The following is a 19,898-nucleotide window of genomic DNA, read 5'->3' as shown; positions in this document are numbered from 1 at the left end:
TACTTGGGCTTATCACTTTATTACTTGTTTGACGACTGTGTACACTTGCACACACTATTAATTTCGCAACAAGTTTTTGTCGCCGTTGCCGGGGATTGATTAAAGTCATCTATTGTGAAATTAAGTATATCACAATCTGGTTTCAACTGTTTTTTTTACCGACTTGGGTGATTCTCGTGCGATTTCATGTTTATACAGTGTATGAACGAGAATCAAGACCCTGAACTACTTCCCATTGATCTAGAAATCGAGCGTACCTTTAGAAGAAGGCGAAGAATACAAAAGTCGAAAAGGGAAGTAGTAGTGATGGATGCTGAGAAAGGGGCTCAACAGGGAGCTGGCCAAAGGGCAGCTAATCTATCAGGAGTCGCTCATGATCCACCAGTGAATATAGTAGGAGTTGCTCAAAATCGAGTAGCTCAAGGGGGAGTGGCTGCCAACAATGGGAAAAATGCAGTTATTGTAGCTGATGACAGGGATCGTGCTATTAGACAATATGCTCTCCCCCTCTTCAATGAGCTCAATCCAGGCATCGTCAGACCAGAAATTCAGGCAGCCCAGTTTGAATTGAAGCCAGTCATGTTCCAGATGCTTCAAACTGTGGGTCAGTTTAGTGGGATGCCAACAGAGGATCCTCACCTTCACCTTCGCTTGTTCATTGAAGTAAGTGACTCTTTCAAGCTGCCTGGAGTGACAGAGGATGCATTGAGACTAAAGTTGTTCCCATACTCCTTGAGAGACAGAGCCAGAGCTTGGTTGAACTCTTTGCCTTCTGATTCTGTGAGTACTTGGCAAGAGTTGGCTTAACGGTTTTTGATGAAGTATTTTCCCCCCACTAAGAATGCCAAGCTCCGCAATGAGATTACTTCATTTCAACAACTTGATGAAGAATCTTTATATGAGGCATGGGAGCGGTTTAAGGAGTTGTTGCGCAAATGCCCTCATCATGGCATTCCTCATTGCATCCAGATGGAGACATTTTATAATGGTCTAAATGCCCACACTAGGATGGTGGTTGATGCTTCATCATGGTGGTCTAAATGCCCACATATAATGAGGCATATGAAATACTTGAGAGGATATCCAACAACAACTATCAGTGGCCTACTTCTAGAATGTCTACAGGTAGAAAGGTGGCTGGTATTCATGATGTAGATGCCATCACCTCTTTGGCAGCCCAAGTCTCCTCTATTTCTAATATGCTCAAGACAATGAATATGGGAATGAATCAGTCAATGGGGTAGCCCATGGGGACACAAATGGGGCCTATGGAGAATATTTCTTGTGTGTATTGTGGTGAGGGTCATACTTTTGATAATTGCCCTTCCAATCCAGCAGCTGTGTGTTACATGGGGAACCAAAATAGGAATAGCCTTTATTCTAATTCCTACAACCCATCACGGAGGCAACATCCCAACTTCTCATGGAGTAATCAAGGGGCTGGTGCTAGCAATTCTTCTATGCCTCCAAGACCAAATTTCCCACCGGGTTATCCCCCACAAGCACCACAACAAAGGCCACAACAACAAGCAATGCAATCTAGCTCTCTTGAGAACTTGTTGAAGGAGTATATAGTGAAGAATGAAGCCATGATTCAGAGCCAAGCGGCTTCATTGAGAAACTTAGAAAACCAAGTTGGGCAGCTAGCTAATGAGCTTAGAAATAGACCCCATGGTACTTTACCAAGTGACACCGAGAATCCAAGAAATGGGAGCAAAGAACATTGTAAAGTCGTCACTTTGAGAAGTGGGAAGGAGTTGGAGAATTCCAAGGCAAATTCTGGCCATGAGGGTGAGCCCTCTTCAATCCAAATAAATGAGGAAATTCAAAAAGACGCTGAAATTCCTAGTGTAGAAAAATCTGCCTCTGCCCAGAATGCTGCAGGAATGCCACAGCATCAGCCCCCAGACAGCTCAAGTACAAGGCAGCCACCGCCATTTCCCCAACGTTTTCAGAAGCAAAAGTTGGACTCTCAATTTAAAAAGTTCCTAGACATCTTGAGGCAGCTACATATTAACATTCCCCTTGTTGAAGCCCTTGAGCAAATGCCCAACTATGTAAAGTTCATGAAAGACATCCTTACAAAGAAGAGAAGATTGAGGGAATTTGAGACAGTGGCTCTTACTAAGGAGTGTAGCTCATTCTTGCAAAACAAGCTGCCACCAAAGATGAAAGATCCTGGGAGCTTCACCATTCCATGCACCATTGGTAATTCTTATTGTGGCATGGCTTTATGCGATTTAGGTGCAAGCATTAACTTGATGCCGATGTCTATTTTCAAGCAATTGGGGATTGGAGAAGTTAGGCCTACTACAGTTACTCTTCAGTTAGCAGATAGATCCCTTGCTCATCCGGATGGGAAGATTGAAGATGTATTGGTGAGGGTAGACAAGTTCATATTCCCTGCTGATTTTATTGTGTTAGACTATGAGGCAGATAGAGAGGTGCCCATTATTTTGGGGAGGCCTTTCCTTGCGACAGGAAGAACTTTAATAGATGTGCAAAAGGGGGAGCTGACTATGAGGGTCCAAGATGAAAAGGTGACTTTCAATGTTTTTAAAGCTATGAGATTTCCCGATGAGGTGGAAGAATGCTCAGTGGTCTCGGTGGTAGATTCTTTGGCAGTAAGGGAATTGGAGACAAGTAATGTTGGTGATCCATTAGAGAGGTTATTGTTGTTTGATTCGCACAGTGAGGAAGATGAGGAGGAGTACTTAGCTTGGTTAGAGGCTAATTCTCAAGGGCTAAGAACAAGAAACCGATTTGATTCGTTGGAGTTGTCATCTAGGGAGTTCAAGGCTCCTAAACCATCCATTGAAGAGCCACCTGAGTTGGAGCTGAAAGTTTTTCCATCACATTTGCGATATGCCTATTTGGGTCCATCATCCACTTTACCTGTTATTATTTCAGCGGAGTTGAACCATGATCAAGAAGAAAAGTTGCTTGAAGTATTGAGAAAGTTCAAAAAGGCCATTGGGTGGACTATTGCAGATATTCGAGGTATTAGTCCTTCATTGTGTATGCATAAGATCTTGCTTGAAGACAGTGAAAAAAGTTCTGTTGAGGGGCAAAGAAGACTAAATCCTATCATGAAGGAAGTAGTGAAGAAAGAAATCATCAAGTGGCTGGATGCTGGCATTATTTATCCTATCTCTGACAGTTCATGGGTGAGTCCTGTGCAGTGTGTACCGAAGAAGGGTGGGATCACAGTGGTGAAGAATGAAGACAATGAGTTGATTCCTACTAGAACAGTGACTGGATGGAGAATCTGCATGGACTACAGGAAGTTAAACAAGGCCACTAGGAAGGATCATTTCCCTCTTCCTTTCATTGATCAGATGCTAGATAGACTTGCTGGGAGAGAGTACTATTGCTTCCTTGATGGGTACTCTGGTTACAATCAGATAGCAGTGGCCCCAGAAGATCAGCACTAGACTACATTCACCTGCCCCTATGGTACCTTTGCATTTAGAAGAATGCCCTTTGGTTTATGCAATGCTCCTGCGACATTTCAGCGATGTATGATGGCGATCTTTACTGATATGGTTGAGCAATTTCTAGAGGTGTTCATGGATGATTTTTCAGTCTTCGGTGATTCTTATGATGATTGTCTGAGTAACTTGTCTAAGGTGTTGAAGAGATGTGAAGAGACAAACCTAGTCCTTAACTGGGAAAAGTGTCACTTCATGGTTAAGGAAGGTATTTTTTTGAGGCATAAGGTATCTAAGCAAGGGATTGAAGTTGATAAGGTGAAAATTGAAGTTATTGAGAAGCTACCACCTCCTAATTCAGTGAAGAACATTAGGAGTTTCCTTGGGCATGCCGGTTTCTACAGAAGGTTCATCAAAGACTTCTCCAAGATCTCCAAACCACTTTGCAATCTTTTAGAGAAAGATACACCTTTCCACTTTGATGGAGCATGTTTGGAGGCTTTTCAAGAGTTGAAAAGGAGATTAATTTCAGCCCCTATCATTATTGCACAGGATTGGAGTTTTCCCTTCGAATTGATGTGTGATGCTAGCGATTATGCCGTTGGGGCTGTGATGGGGCAGCGAAGGAACAAGGTGTTTCACTCTATTTATTATGCCAGCCGCACCTTGACAGGAGCTCAATTGAATTACACTGTAACTGAGAAGGAGCTACTAGCCATTGTCTTTGCTTTCGACAAGTTTCGCTCCTATCTTGTGGAAACTAAAGTGATTGTCTACACCGATCATTCAGCCATAAAGTATTTGATTTCCAAGAAGGATGCAAAGCCAAGATTGATTCGGTGGGTGCTTTTGCTTCAAGAGTTTGATATTGAGATCCAAGATAGAAAAGGGGTAGAAAACCAAGTGGCTGACCATTTATCAAGAATGGAGCGTGAAGAAGATGCTAGCTCTCTTGTCCCCATCAAAGAAACATTCCCTGACGAGCAAGTGTTTGGGGTCAACCATTCTCATGAGCTCCCTTGGTTTGCTGATTTTGCTAACTATTTGGCTAGTGGGTTGATGCCACCGGAGATGACTAGCCAACAAAGGAAGAAATTCTTGCATGATGTGAAGTCTTATTTTTGGGAGGAGCCCTTTCTATATAAGCAATGTGCAGATCAGATGATTAGAAGATGTGTAGCAGAACATGAAATTGAGGGTATTCTTTTCCATTGTCATACATCTCCTTGTGGTGGTCATTTTGGGGGAGCGCGCACTGCTGCCAAGGTTCTCCAATCAGGTTTCTTTTGGCCTTCTCTGTTTAAGGACTCTTATGCTTATGTGGTAAGATGTGATCGTTGTCAAAGGGTCGGAAATATCTCAAGGAGAGACGAGATGCCTCTTACTAGTATCCTTGAGGTTGAGTTGTTTGACGTGTGGGGTATTGATTTCATGGGCCCCTTCCCACCTTCATATGGCAACTTGTATATCTTGGTGGCTGTTGATTATGTTTCTAAGTGGGTTGAAGCCGCTGCCTATCCGACTAATGATTCCAAGGTGGTCATGAAGTTCATACACAAGCATATTTTCACCAGATTTGGCACTCCGAGGGCTATCATAAGTGATGAGGGAACCCATTTCGTGAACAAGGTGTTGGCTAGTTTATTGGCTAAGTATAGTGTGAAACACAAGGTGGCTACGGCATACCATCCTCAAACCAATGGCCAAGCGGAATTGTCTAATAGAGAAATCAAGGGTGTGCTTGAGAAGGTGGTGAATCCGAATCGCAAGGATTGGTCTAAGAGATTGGATGATGCTTTATGGGCATATCGAACGGCATTCAAAACTCCATTGGGGATGTCTCCTTATCGCCTAGTGTTTGGAAAAGCATGTCACTTGCCGGTAGAACTTGAACATAGAGCTTATTGGGCACTCCAACAACTCAACCTAGATTTGCAACTTGCTGGGGAGAAAAGAATGTTACAGCTTGATGAGTTGGAAGAAATGCGGCTGTTTTCGTATGAGAATGCAAAGCTTTATAAGGAAAATACCAAGAGGTGGCATGACAAGCATATCCAGCCCCGGTCATTTGAGGAAGGGCAGCAAGTTTTACTGTTCAATTCTAGACTCAAGTTGTTTCCTGGGAAGCTCAAATCTAGGTGGTCGGGGCCGTTCACTATTACTAAAGTGTATCCTCATGGGGCTGTAGAGTTGAGAGGAAATGAAGGAGGTGAATTCAAGGTCAATGGACAGAGGTTGAAACACTATTGGGGTGGTGAGGTTGAGCGCAACAAGACCTCACTCGCCTTAGTTGATCCTTAAAAAAATCATATTCTTGAGCTGCTGTGCTTAAAGCTATATCTGGAGAGCAGCAAGAAAAAAAAAATATATATAGTATTCTGTTTTTTTGTTCTTGTTTTTCACATTCTCCCTTCATGGTTCATGTGGTGGAGTTGAATAAATTCATGTTTTGGGGTGGCTGTGAGGTTTCAGGTAGTTTTAATGGTCAATTGCAGCATATTTGGACATGTTTCAGGTCTGGATTTGGTGATGTTTATGGCTGGTTTGCAATTCAGTGGATTTTGGAAGGTCTGGAAGTAATGCTGCGGAAATGCTGCAGCATGGGAGACAGATGAAATTCTGGGAAATTTTTTTTGAGCTCTGAGGTCTTTTGAGGAAATATGGGAAATAGGGGAAACCTTAGGAATTACCCCATATATAAAAATAAATAAATACAAAAATACAAAAAAAAAAAATAATAATAAATAATTTCCCTCATTTCCCTAAATTTCCCATCACTTTCAGCCATCACTTACAGCCACTCTACTCAGACACCGCCGCCCCAGAACTTCTCCCAACCACCACGAAACCAGTCAACCCACGGCCTCCGTCCCACGGCCTTCAACCCGACCCAAACTCCTACGGCCACAACTCATGACCCACCACCCACCTATTTCCGACCTAGCACTCCGCACCTCACCACCCTCATCGACCCAGCCACCACGACCCAGAAAGCTCACGGCCTAGAACCACCCACAGCCATCTCTCCGCCCCACACCGCCTCACCACTCCGACCCACCCAGTCAAAACCAGCGGCCGCACCTCCGAGCCTTCAAGCCGACCCACGGATCCCAACACAGCCACGAACCACCACAAGCCCACGGCTTCAACTTCCACCTATATATTTCTGGGTTTTATCTCACATTTTGGCTCACTCTAGTTTTCTTGGCAGAATATATTATGTACTTTTCATGGGTTTGAGTGCTTTGAGCTGTTGATTTTCTGTGAGAATATGCTCTGATTTGTGTTGAAGTAATTTTTGTTGGACAAAGATCATCTGAGTTAAGTCTATTTGCGAATAGGGGCTAAGAAATTACAGATTGGGGTGTGAGATTGACGATTTTGTGGCATTGTTGGTTGATTTACAGCGCTGTGGTGATCTTTTATTGGGGGATTTTGTTGTATTCATTGTTGTTACCATGCCAAAAACTAGAGGGTCCAAGGCTGCCAAGGGTCCACAGCCCATGAGATTCCATTGTGACGAAGCTGAGCAGCGCTTCAATGAAGTATTTGCCACTAAACAGGTGATGTGCGAGAGGGGTTTTCGGGTTTCCAGTTCTAATGCCGCAGCCTTGCCGGATTATGTTGCCCATGTGATCGCTCAAATAAATTGGACAGCTTTCTGTCAGCAACAAGCTAATCCTGACGAAGAACTGGTTCGTGAGTTTTATGCTAATCTAATTTCATCTGACCAAGTCACTGTGATGGTGCGTGAGCAGCGTGTTCCATTTTCCGCAGCCGCCATCAACCAACTACTCGGATTAGAGAATATGGCAGATGACTATTCAGCCTTATTGGATAACGAGGACCCGGGACTGTGATCCCAAGTACTGAGTGCCATCGCTGCCCCTGGCAGCCAGTGGAAAATTCTTCCTGAAGGAGCGCATAAGTGCAAGCACGGCGACTTGAACCCAGTTGCCTCGGTATGGTTTTATTTCATCCGGTACAGCTTAATGCCTACCACCCATACAACCTACTTGTCATTCTCGCGCTCGCTGCTCCTCTACTGCTTGTTGGCAGGCAAAACAATTAACGTGGGGCGCATTCTTGAGCAGCAAATCAGAGAGCGCTCTCAGAAACGTGCTGGAGACTTGTTCTTGCCCTGCTTGATCTCCAACTTGTGTTTGGCAGCAGGGGTGCCTTTGATTCCTTCTGCTGGTCCCAGTCGCCGTCCTGACCTTGGCCCGGCTTGCATTCAGAAGATACTTAATATGAGTAGTCACTCTCCGGCAGCGACAGCAACAGCCCCCTCTGGTTCAGCCCCCTCTAGTTCAACCCCTAGTGCTAGTGCATCAAATAATCACGTGATGGACCTGCTGCGTGTCATCTATGCCCATCAGCAAGATTATTGGAAATATGCTAAGATTCGTGATGCCTCCATTCGGGATGCAATAGAAAGGCAATTTCCTGACGCCCTGCGCACTTGGGCTCAATTCCCCGAGCACATTCTGGACCATGAAGATAGCACTGAGTCTGACGAGGACGATAACGCCACCAGCGACTAGTGTGGAAGGGAGTTTCTCTTGACCCATTTTCTTACTGCCCTTTCTGTTATGTTTTGTTTATTTTGCTTGATGTTTTCTGTTCTGTTTTGTTATTGTCCATTTTCTTGTTAGTGTTTGGCAGCAATGAGGACATTGCTTTCCTCTAAGTTTGGGGGAGAGTGTGTTTGATTTGCTGTTTTTTTTTTTTTTTACTTTATGTTATTTTCTTTATTTCTATGTGTGGCTAGAGTGTAGTTTGTCTAGAGTCTAGAGTCTAGAGTTAAATGGAATCATTGAATGTAGTGTTGTGCCAAAGTTTGGGGGTTGCTCGATGATAAAAAAAATTTGAAAAAAAAAAAAAATCAATGATAACTTTTGTGTATAAATGAGCCTTTAGTACTTAAGTTTTTTTATGCTAACCAAACTTTAGTGAAAGTGTGAATCCAAATCAATGCACATAGTTCATCCTCGAAAATTCCAAAGTCCTTAGAAAAGTTGAAGTTGCATGAAGGTTCAAGCTTTTAGAATTGGTTCGATAATTCCCTTGAGACGAAATCCTAGGAGGCTTAGCAATTTAGAGAGGATTTAGGCAATTTTGTTGGATCGTTTGAGCCTTTTCAAGCCCACCTTGTTGAACATTATCCCTAGTTAACCCATCTTGAGCTTAATGGCCTATTATTTTTATCACCCATGAAGTTAAATAGCCCACTCCTTTGTGAATATCCTTTTCTTTTTGTTCTCTACCAAACCTTAAGCTTAGTTTGTCTTGGAAACAATTTTGTGAGTTTGGGGAGTAAAAATTGGGGTATCATATCAATGTTATTCATATACATCCATATGCTCAATTTTTATTTAGTCAAAGAATCTTTTTGTTATTTTATTTTCATTTTCATTTCATTATTCAAAAAAAAAAAAAATCAGTATATATTACAGAAAAATCAGAAAAAAAAAAAGAGAAAAAAAAAAAAGTATGTGTTGTAAATAAATAAGTTGTTTTTATGTAGTTGTATTTGTAATAATTGAGCATATGTTGTGTACTCAAAGAAATGGAAAAATGGGGACTATTGGGTATGTTTGAGGGTTCAAATAAGGGGGTAATATGTTGGTGAGGTCCAAGGCAAGCTAGGTTTAGGTTTTAGCTTATAAATGTCCATTTCATCCATACCTTTAGCCTAGCCTACATTACAACCAAAAATAAAGACCTATTGATCTAGAGTGCTAAGCTAACTACATTAGTGGAGAGGGGTTATCGAATTCAACTTATGAAAGCATGAATTGAACCTTAGGATTGTTGCTTAACTTGATCTAGGGATTTGGGATGGATTGGTAAGGACTATTCACACACTCACCGGAATAACATTCAAATCTTGGTTTTGTTAGCATTTTAACACTTGAGGAAATTGGTTTATGAGCACATTGGAGTTATCATTTGCTTAATAAATTTGAGAGCCTGTCCCCCTACTTTGGCATGATCTTTGCAAGAATTGGTTCCATTTGTATGTTGTGTGTTGTTTATTGTTGTGTTGTTTTGGGTTTGTGTTATTAGGTTCATTAGTGTCATCACTCGGGGAGAGCAATGAATTAAGTTTGGGGGTGTGATAACTCTAGGAATTAGAGTTATTTTTATGCGCTTAAACTTGTAATTTTATCAAGAAAGAGTGGGTTAGAGTGTTTTATAGAGTCTTTATCTTGGTTTTGTGAAATATTAAAATATAATAAAATAATATTATATAATAGTAATTTGCTGGAAAAATATATCCTTAAGTGTGAAATTCTTATTTTGGCAGGTGGTGGTGAGATTGTGGTCATTTGGAAAGAGATTCAAGTGTTAAATGGTCTCAGCAGGAGGAAATGCTGCAGCATTTCAGCAGCGTAACGTACAGTCAGCCAGCCTATTTGGATGGCCCATGTGGACACCACTTATCAGCTCACTTTGGGGAATATTTAAATTGGGCTGCTTGGTGAGGACTTAAGGGCTTATTGGGCTTCATTTTTGGCTTGGACCCATTTATGGTAAAGAGGACAAAAAGACAAAGAAAAGGAAAAAAAAGAATGAGGCCCACGTGATAGGAGAGGACTGAAGTGACCTAGCCAAGGGGGATCATCTTTTCCAAGGAGAATAACGGCTGAAGAAAAAAAGAGAGGAACCCAGCCGCCTGAAGAAAATACACACCCATTTTTGGCAGCCATTAAAGAGTAAAAGGAAGGAAGAAGACTAGGAGAGAAGAGCTATTTGGAAGACACTCCATCATACTATTGGCTTGTTTTTCTTCCCCTTCTTATTGAACTCAACTCTTTCTTGGATTTATTTTGATTTATGGCTGATTATAAGCTGGTTTATTTTGTATTTAAAATTATGAACTAATTTTCTTAAAGTTAGGATAATTAAGGAACCTTGTTATGCAATTGTGAAACTTTGCTATTGATGCTCAATGCTAATTGAGGTTTATTCATTCAAGTAATTTTCATGCTTTATATTTACTATTGCTTGATCACCTTTAGTAGATGATTGAAATAATTAAGATTACTGAAAAGGATTTTAATTATTAGACAAAAAACTTGAATGGTGCATGATTAAGTTCTTAGATCTTAATTTTGTGAGGGTATAGACATATATCATTACCATGCATAATCTAACGGAATTGGGGCTTGATAGGAATTCTCAAAATTAAATTAGCTTAGACATAAGTAATTTAATTAGAGAATTAAACCCATTTGATTTCGACAGAAACTTATGGACATGATTAGAATTCTTGATTAGTAAACTGTCAGGAATGTTGCAGCATTTTCGTAGCATTGCTTCCAGGAATTGCAAACAAGGGGAATTAATTATCCTAGCTTACCATTTTATTGCCAACTGATTTTCCTATTGTATTCCATTAATTTAGGCTTTAATTTCAGCTGTTAATTATTTTTATTTGCTTATCATTAATTTAGTTTTATCATATTGTTTTACTTTTATTTGAAGCCAATTTGTGAGTAATTGATTTTGTGATTTAATTTCCAATTTTCAATCCCTGTGGAGACGATACTTGGGCTTATCACTTTATTACTTGTTTGACGACTGTGTACACTTGCACACACTATTAATTTCGCAACAAGGGGTTATCCTAATTTCTCCCCAAGGACATCAGCTCCAGAGCGCCATCCGTTTCACATTCCCAGCATCCAACAACGAGGCAGAACACGAAGCCATGCTAGCTGGATTACAACTGGCCAGAGAAGTCGGAGCCAAAAAAATCGAAGTATACAGCGACTCCCTACTTGTGGTAAACTAAATATCCGGAGAATACCAGACGAAAGGAGAAAAAAATGGCTGCCTACGTGTCTCTCTCCCGCGGCCTCCTGCAGCATTTCAAAGGCTACCAAATCCGCCAGGTCCCCCGGGCCCAGAATTCACTCGCGGACACACTGGCCAAGCTTGCAACAGACCCGGAGATTGAACAATATGGCCTAGTGCCCATCGGGCACTTAGAAGCACCTAGTACTGAGACACAGAGGGTAAATGCCGTCATCGACCATTCCCATTCCTGGATAGGACCCATCCTCAGATTTCTCACTACCGGAGAGCTCCCCACTGATAAAGCTGACGCAAGAAAGCTCCAATATCAAGCTCCCCGATACGTGGTTATGGATGGAAAGCTTTACCGCAGGGGGTTGTCCATACCCTTCCTTAGGTGTGTTGCCGGAACCGAAATCAGCACCATCATCCATGAGATTCACGGAGGCTTCTGTGGCGACCATACCTCCGGACTGAGCCTCTCCAAAAAGATCCTTCGTCAAGGATACTTCTGGCCCACCATGAAGAAGGATTGTGTGGATTATGTCAGAAAATGTGAGCAGTGCCAGAGGTACGCCAAGGTTCCGCGAGCGCCGCCTACAGAAATTACCTTAATGACCAGCCCCTGGCCGTTCGCCGTTTGGGGCATTGACCTAGTAGGTTCCCTTCCAACTGGAAGGGGTGGAGTGAAGTATGCCATAGTCGCGGTAGACTACTTCACCAAATGGGCTGAAGCTGAACCTATGAACACGGTCACGTCTAAGAAAGCACTGGACTTTGTCATCAAGAATATAGTGTGTCGTTTCGGGCTTCCACGAAAAATTGTGTCCGACAACGGGAAGCAATTTGATAGTGAGCATTTCACGGACTTCTGTGCTTCGCATGGAATCATCAAAAGCTTTTCCGCAGTCGCCAGACCTCAAGCTAATGGGCAAGTGGAAGCAGTTAACAAAATCTTAAAAACCACGTTGAAGAAGAAACTCCAAGCATGCAAGGCTCACTAGCCGGAAGAGCTTCCGCGAGTACTTTGGGCTTATCGCACAACAGAGAGAACTTCGACGGGGCACACGCCTTATTCCATGACCTTCGGTTGCGAGGCCGTCATCCCAGTAGAAACCATGATCCCCTCTCACAGGCAGGACACCTACGACCCTACCCGGAACTACGCCCTTCTCCAGGAGTCCCTGGACATGATCGAAGAGCTCCGGGAGCAGTCACAGGTCCAACTCAAAATGTACCAAGGCAAGATAGCCCGACACTTCAACACAAGAGTCAAGAGCCGTACATTCGAAGTTGGGGACCTTGTCCTACGGAGAGTATTTCCTGCTACGCAGGATCCGGGAGTGGGAGTCCTCGGACCCAACTGGGAAGGCCCCTATGAAGTCCAAGAAAAAGTGGGCCATGGGACGTATCACTTAAAGAGACTCGACGGATCTAAAGTCCCCCGCGCCTGGAACGCGGAGCACCTCCGCCGTTACTATCAGTAGGCCCCGGACTATCTAGTCGAAAGTCCTTGGTGGATGTAGCAAAAATGTAAAATATGGAGATAGTCCTCCCAGCTGTAAAACACAAGCCTAACAGACTAATTTAATAAAACACGGAGAGATTCACTCCGCTTTTACTGCATTTTTTATCCCTTTGTTCCAAGCTGCGTTTTAACAAGTGACCACGCGGTCCGGAGACGTCCGGACCCCACGCTCACTTGAGGGGGTATACATGGCTAAGGCATAGCCATACACCCCTTGAACAAAACATACAGAGAACACCACTTATGTGTTAGCATTGTGTTTGAAAATTTTAAATTGTTAGGCATAGGTTGATTTGTCGCCATGAACATATTTGCATTACGTGTCATGTGTGCATTATGTGGTTATGTGAAAATTGCCATGAAAATATCTGCCATTACGCATCATGAAAATTATCTCCTGTGTAGCCCAGCGATGAACAGGACTGGAGGTTGGGGCACATTCAGAGAGCTACGCCGAAACACCCCCCAACTTCCTGACAAGTCCTTCGCAGAATACTCCGCGACCGCTGTAAAGCTTCGCTTCGCAAGCTTCAGCTCCGGGTCCCACAAAGCGAAAAATGGCAAGATCCGCGACCGCTGTAAGCTTTGCTCCGCAAGCTCCAGCTCCGGGTCCCGCAAGGCGAAAAATGGCAAGATCCGCGACCGCTGTAAGCTTTGCTTCGCAGGCTTCAGCTCCGGATCTCACAAAATAATGCATGGCGAGCTCCTCGACCACTGCAAGCTTCGCTTCGCAAGCTTCAGCTCCGGGAGCAGATATGATCGATCCCCCAATTACAGCAGGCCTTGCTTCGCAAAGCCCCTGCTCCGGGATCGCACATGGTAGGCGTGGCGATTTCCCCGACCGCAACGAACCGAACCTTGCCTCGCAGGGCTTCATGCCAGGTCCCTGAAGTCGGCCACCGTGAGGTATGCAACGACAGTTAGTTTTGCTTCGCAAAGATCTAGCCCTAAGTCTAGTGATGCTCACCAAAAGAACTCCCGTTCCGGCACCATGGAACGGGTCACCTTAGCAATCCCAGCGAACAGTATAACTACAAGTCCCGAGATTGGCTATTTGCCTTAGGAAAGATGAGTACGGTGAAAGGAGTCTGGCCGTTGGGACCAAGAAACCTTCGTAACCTAGAAACTACATGGGAAAAGACATAAGCCGTTGGAGCTTCAAGTTAGAAATGCATAGGGTCTGGCCGTTGGAACCAAAACCTAAAGCGCCCCTACAGCAGTTTCTACCATATAAAAATCTCTACCCTAAGCGCAAAATTAAAACTCGGCAGAAAAGGAAAGAAGAATGCTATAATTATTTCAAATATTTCTGCAGTTAGGAAAGAGTACAGGGAGCTTCGCCCCAAAGGAAAATAAATAAATAAAAAATATTTTTTACAAAAGACAAGACCCCAACAACTTCGAAATCAAGCCTGCTATTTTACAAATGGTGCAGTCCTCTGTGCAATTCAATGGGTTGCCCTCTGAAGATCCTCACACCCATTTGTCCAACTTTCTGGAGTTGTGTGGAACCTTCAAATATAATGGGGTGAGTGATGACACAATCAAGCTTAGGCTCTTCCCATTTTCTCTAAGGGACAGAGCTAAAAGTTGGCTGAACTCTCTGCAGCCAAACTCTATTGTCACCTGGCAAGATCTAGCTCAGAAATTTTTGTCCAAATTCTTCCCTCCGTCCAAAGCTGCTAAATTGAGGGGAGAGATAAATAACTTTTGCCAGAATGACGGAGAGTCACTGTATGAAGCTTGGGAATGGTTTAAGGAACTCCTGAGAAGATGTCCTCATCATGGCATTGAACAGTGGATGCTAGTACAGAATTTCTACAACGGTTTATGTCCTACAACCAGAACTATTATTGATGCTGCAGCAGGTGGCACTTTAATGAGCAAGAGCGCAACTGGTGCTTATGAGCTACTAGAGGACATGGCCACAAACAATCATCAATGGTCTGAGGAAAGATCATCAAGAGTTAGGAAGGTAGCTGGGGTGCATGAGCTGGATGCAATCACTGCTATAACAGCGCAAGTATCCTCTCTGACAAAGCAGTTACAACAGAGCAATGTATCTGCTAATGCGGTTCAAATGGCAGTGAGGTGTGAAATGTGTGGTGGTGCTCATTCTGTCGATCAGTGCCCTATCTGTATGAATAATAACACCTCAATGGATCATGCTCAAGTTCAAGCGGTGGGAAACTTTCAAAGGCCGCTCAATAATCCATTCTCCAACAACTACAATCCTGGGTGGCGAAATCATCCCAATTTTTCGTGGAAGAATAATCAAGGCCAACAACCTCAGTTTCAGGGCCAATTTCAGAATAATATGCCTCAGCCACCTATGAATCAAGCTTCATCATCACAACAGCTTAGGCCTCAACAATCAATGCCTCAACCTGAGAGGCCTAATGAACTGCAAGCTGCCTTGTTGACTCTTACTAATACTCAGACTCAATTTATGACTGAGACCAGATCCTCTATTCGAAACCTTGAGACACAGGTTGGGCAGTTGGCCAATATGCTCAATAACAGACCCCAAGGAAACTTGCCTAGTAATATTGAAGTAAACCCCAAGGAGCAAGTACAGGCAATTACTCTGAGGAGTGGGAAGCAAACTACGCAACCTAGATCTCCACAGGCAGTGGTTCAGAATAAAGGGATGGGTGAACAGTCTGATTCAGAAAGGGTTACTGAAGACCATCAACAGTCAGAACAGAGTCCGCCAGTTGTTATTGAGCAGCCAGTTAGAGTTCCATACCCTCAGAGGCTTAGAAAGACTACACTTGATAAACAGTTTTCTAAGTATCTTGAGGTATTTAAAAAGCTGCACATAAACATTCCTTTTGCTGAGGCCTTGGAGCAGATGCCCAGTTATGTTAAGTTCATGAAGGAGATTCTGTCAAAGAAAAGGAAAATGGAGGACTATGAGACTGTAGCGCTCACTGAAGAGTGCAGTGCTATTTTACAAAAGAAATTACCCCAAAAGCTGAGAGATCCGGGGAGTTTCACCATACCTTGCACCATTGGCAAGTTTGAATGTAAGCACGCCTTATGTGATCTGGGGGCAAGTATCAATTTGATGCCCTTATCAGTGTTCAAAAGACTTGGTTTGGGGGAGGCAAAACCCACAACTGTCACTTTACAGCTCGGAGAACGATCGTTAACACATCCACGAGGTATTATTGAGGATGTTCTTGTGAAGGTGGATAAGTTCATATTTCCCGCTGCCTTTATTGTTCTAGACATGGAGGAGGACACAGATGTCCCAATTATTCTTGGTAGGCCATTTCTAGCCACAGGCCAAGCTCTTATTGATGTTCGCAAAGGAGAGCTTAAGCTTAGAGTTCAAGGAGATGAGGTGGTCTTTAATGTCTTCAAGTCTATGAAGTATCCGGTGGCTAGTGATAGTTGTTTTAGTGTGGATGTGATAGAAAAGGCAGTCTCCAAAAGAAGGGTGAGCAGTGATGCCTTAGAGGCAGTATTATTGGGTGATGAGGGCGATGATGATGATGATGCTGAGATCAGAGAATGTGTAAAATGGATCAACTCGTTCTTACCATATTGGAAGAAGTTTCAAGAACTAGCAGATGCGACTGATAAACCGCTTACCTCCATTCAGCAGCCACCCCAGTTGGAATTAAAGGTCCTCCCAGATCACTTGCGCTATGCTTATCTGGGAGAGAATGAAATGTTACCTGTCATTGTGTCAGCTGACCTGTCAAAGGTAGAATTGGAGAAACTATTGAGGGTTCTAAGGGAGCATAAATTGGCCATTGGGTGGACCTTGGCAGATATTAGAGGAATCAGCCCATCGATAGTGATGCATAAAATTTTGTTGGAGGAGAATAGCAAGCCATCAATAGAGGCCCAGAGACGACTCAATCCAGCTATGAAGGAAGTAGTATTGGAGCAGATTCTTAAATGGTTGGATGTTGGGGTGATCTACCCAATTTCTGATAGCGCATGGGTGAGCCCTGTGCAAGTGGTACCTAAGAAGGGTGGAATGACTGTGGTGAAAAATGAGAACAATGAACTCATTCCAACAAGGACTGTAACGGGGTGGCGGATTTGTATAGACTACCGCAAGCTTAATAAGGCCACAAGGAAGGATCATTTTCCTTTGCCTTTCCTTGATCAGATGCTTGACAGATTGGCAGGCCATAGCTACTACTGTTTCTTGGATGGGTATTCTGGGTATCATCAGATCGCTATTGCACCAGAGGATCAAGAGAAAACAACCTTCACATGTCCTTATGGCACATTTGCTTTCAGGAGAATGACATTTGGACTATGCAATGCCCCTGCAACATTTCAAAGGTGCATGATGGCCATATTTTCAGACATGGTAGACCAGTGTATTGAGATATTCATGGATGATTTCTCTGTTTTTGGCTCATCATTCGACCTCTGTTTGGGTCACTTGGAGAACGTGCTGCGTCGTTGTGAGATGGCAAATCTGGTGCTGAATTGGGAGAAATGCCATTTTATGGTGAAGGAAGGGATTGTTCTTGGCCATAAAATTTCAAGTGAGGGAATTGAGGTAGACAGAGCAAAAATTTCTACCATTGAAAAGCTGCCTCCACCAGTTTCAGTCAAAGGCGTTAGGAGTTTTCTTGGTCACGCTGGGTCCTATCAGAGATTCATCAAAGATTTCTCAAAGGTGTCCAAGCCTCTCTCGAATCTGCTTATGAATGGAGTTGTTTTTTATTTTAATGACGAATGTTTGAGGGCGTTCAATTTCTTGAAAGAAAAGCTTATTTCTGCTCCAATTGTGATAGCTCCGAATTGGGAATTGCCTTTTGAGTTGATGTGTGATGCCAGTGATTACACAGTGGGGGCAGTTCTGGGACAGCGGATTGACAAGGTATTCAGGTCTATTTACTATGCTAGTCAAACTCTAAATGATGCTCAGCTGAATTATGCCACTACAGAGAAAGAGTTGCTAGCTATTGTGTTTGCTTGTGATAAATTCCGACCATATCTTATTGGTAACAAAGTGATTGTCTACACTGATCACTCTGCCATTAAATATTTGATGGCAAAGAAAGATGCCAAGCCCCGCCTGATTAGATGGATTCTTTTGCTTCAAGAATTTGACTTGGAGATTCGTGACAAGAAGGGCAGCGAGAATGTGGTGGCGAATCATCTCTCTAGACTTGAGTTGGAGGAGACTGAAAATAAGAAAGCAGTGCAAATCAATGATCACTTTCCTGATGAGCAGTTGTTTGGGGTAAGTGAAACTTTAGCTGTCCCTTGGTTTGCAGACATAGTGAACTTCTTGGTTGCAAAGATTGTGCCTCCTGAAATGTCAAAGCAGCAATTAAAGAAATTCTTTTCTGAGGTGAAACACTACTATTGGGAGGAACCTATTCTCTATAGGCACTGTGTTGATCAGATTATCAGAAGGTGTGTTCCTGAAGAAGAGATGCAGTCCATTCTTAATCACTGTCATACTCAACAATGCGGAGGGCACTTTGGAGCATCAAGAACAGCAGCCAAGGTATTACAAAGTGGTTTGTATTGGCCTTCATTATTCAAGGATGCCAATGTTTTTGTCAAAGCTTGTGATAGGTGTCAGCGAACTGGTAATATCTCGAGGAGAAATGAAATGAATTTACAAGGGATTCTTAAGGTGGAACTGTTTGACGTTTGGGGCATCGATTTCATGGGGCCTTTTCCACCATCTTACAACAATGAATACATTTTATTGGCATTGGATTATGTATCCAAATGGGTGGAGGCTGCAGCAACTAGAGCCAATGACGGTAAAACTGTGCTTAATTTTCTGCAGAAACATATTTTTACTAGATTTGGCACTCCCCGAGCTCTGATTAGTGATGAAGGGAAACACTTTGTGAATAAGCAACTGGATGCATTGTTGGCTCATTATGGAGTTTATCACCGAAAAGCTTTGCCTTACCATCCTCAATCAAATGGGAAAGCTGAAGTTTCAAACAGAGAAATAAAAAGCATCCTTGAGAAGACCGTTGACAGTTCAAGGAAAAATTGGTCGAAAAAGTTAGATGATGCGATTTGGGCTTACAGAACTGCATTCAAAACACCAATAGGCATGTCTCCTTACAGGTTGGTGTTTGGTAAAGCGTGTCATCTGCCAGTTGAATTGGAGCACAGGGCATTCTGGGCTATGAAAAAGTTGAATTTTGATTGGAGTGCCGCTAGTGAACGAAGGCTGTTGCAATTGAATGAACTTGACGAGTTCAGAAATGAGGCTTATGAGAACGCCAAGATTTATAAAGAAAGAACAAAGGCTTGGCATGACAAGAACTTAATCAGAAAAGAGTTCCAACCAGGGCAGCATGTACTTCTTTTCAATTCAAGACTGTGACTGTTTCCTGGAAAATTGAAGTCAAGATGGTCAGGGCCATTCACTGTCGTCCAAGTCTTTCCATATGGTTCTGTGGAAGTTCGGGGCAACTCCGGTGATTCCTTTAAAATCAATGGTCAGAGATTGAAGCCATACTTGGGTGGTAGTTTTGATCAAGCGAAGTCTCTCCTCCTTCTGAAGCCTCTCTGAAGAGGGGTTCAGTGTCCGGCTAAATGACGTTAACGATAGTGCTTGTAGGAGGCACCCTATGTTTTACTTGTTATTTATTTTACTTCTGTATTTGTAAACAATGGATAGTTGGTTTATTTTTGGACTTTTAGAATCGTGAAAAACGTGAAAAATAAAAAAAAATTTAAAAAGATAAAAAAAAATCAAAAAAATAGGAAATCCTTAAGGGCCGCGGCATTGGGGGTTCCAGAGGCCCACAGATTTTTGAAGTATAGGGGCGGGCCGCGGCATGGATGAGGAGGGCCGCGGCATTGAACCCCAGTTTTCCCAGAAAATCGAGGCAGGCCGCGGCATAGGTAAAAGAGGGCCGCGGCATTGAACCCCAGAAATTTTATGCGGGCCGCGGCATGGTCAAAGTAATGCCGCGGCCCGAGTCCGAATTTGGGATAAAAAGCCCTAATTTGGCCACATTCTCACTCATTCTCACTTTCAGAAATTATTCTCCTACTCAAAACATCTTTTTCTCTCTATTTCTTGAGACTTCCATCAGCCAAGGAGATAAAAAGAAGAACTTTTGTGCCATTCAAGTAAGTGTATCTTACCTATTCTAGTGCTTTTGATTGGAGAATAG

The 19,898-nt window shown here is 43.0% G+C and overlaps 2 non-coding genes across 2 annotated transcripts; both read right to left on the bottom strand.

Moving 5' to 3' along the window:
- Positions 1-846: 846 nt before the first annotated feature.
- LOC133833344 (small nucleolar RNA R71) lies at positions 847-953 on the bottom strand. The gene has a single exon (XR_009892726.1). It is a non-coding gene; the product is annotated as a small nucleolar RNA R71 (small nucleolar RNA).
- Positions 954-14,446: 13,493 nt separating this feature from the next.
- On the bottom strand, positions 14,447-14,553 carry LOC133833637 (small nucleolar RNA R71). The gene has a single exon (XR_009893007.1). It is a non-coding gene; the product is annotated as a small nucleolar RNA R71 (small nucleolar RNA).
- Positions 14,554-19,898: the final 5,345 nt, after the last annotated feature.

Source organism: Humulus lupulus, chromosome 4 (assembly GCF_963169125.1).
Source record: "Humulus lupulus chromosome 4, drHumLupu1.1, whole genome shotgun sequence".
Lineage (NCBI taxonomy): Eukaryota > Viridiplantae > Streptophyta > Magnoliopsida > Rosales > Cannabaceae > Humulus > Humulus lupulus.
The sequence above is the reverse complement of the archived record's forward strand: the minus strand, read 5'-3'. Positions and strand labels throughout refer to the sequence as shown.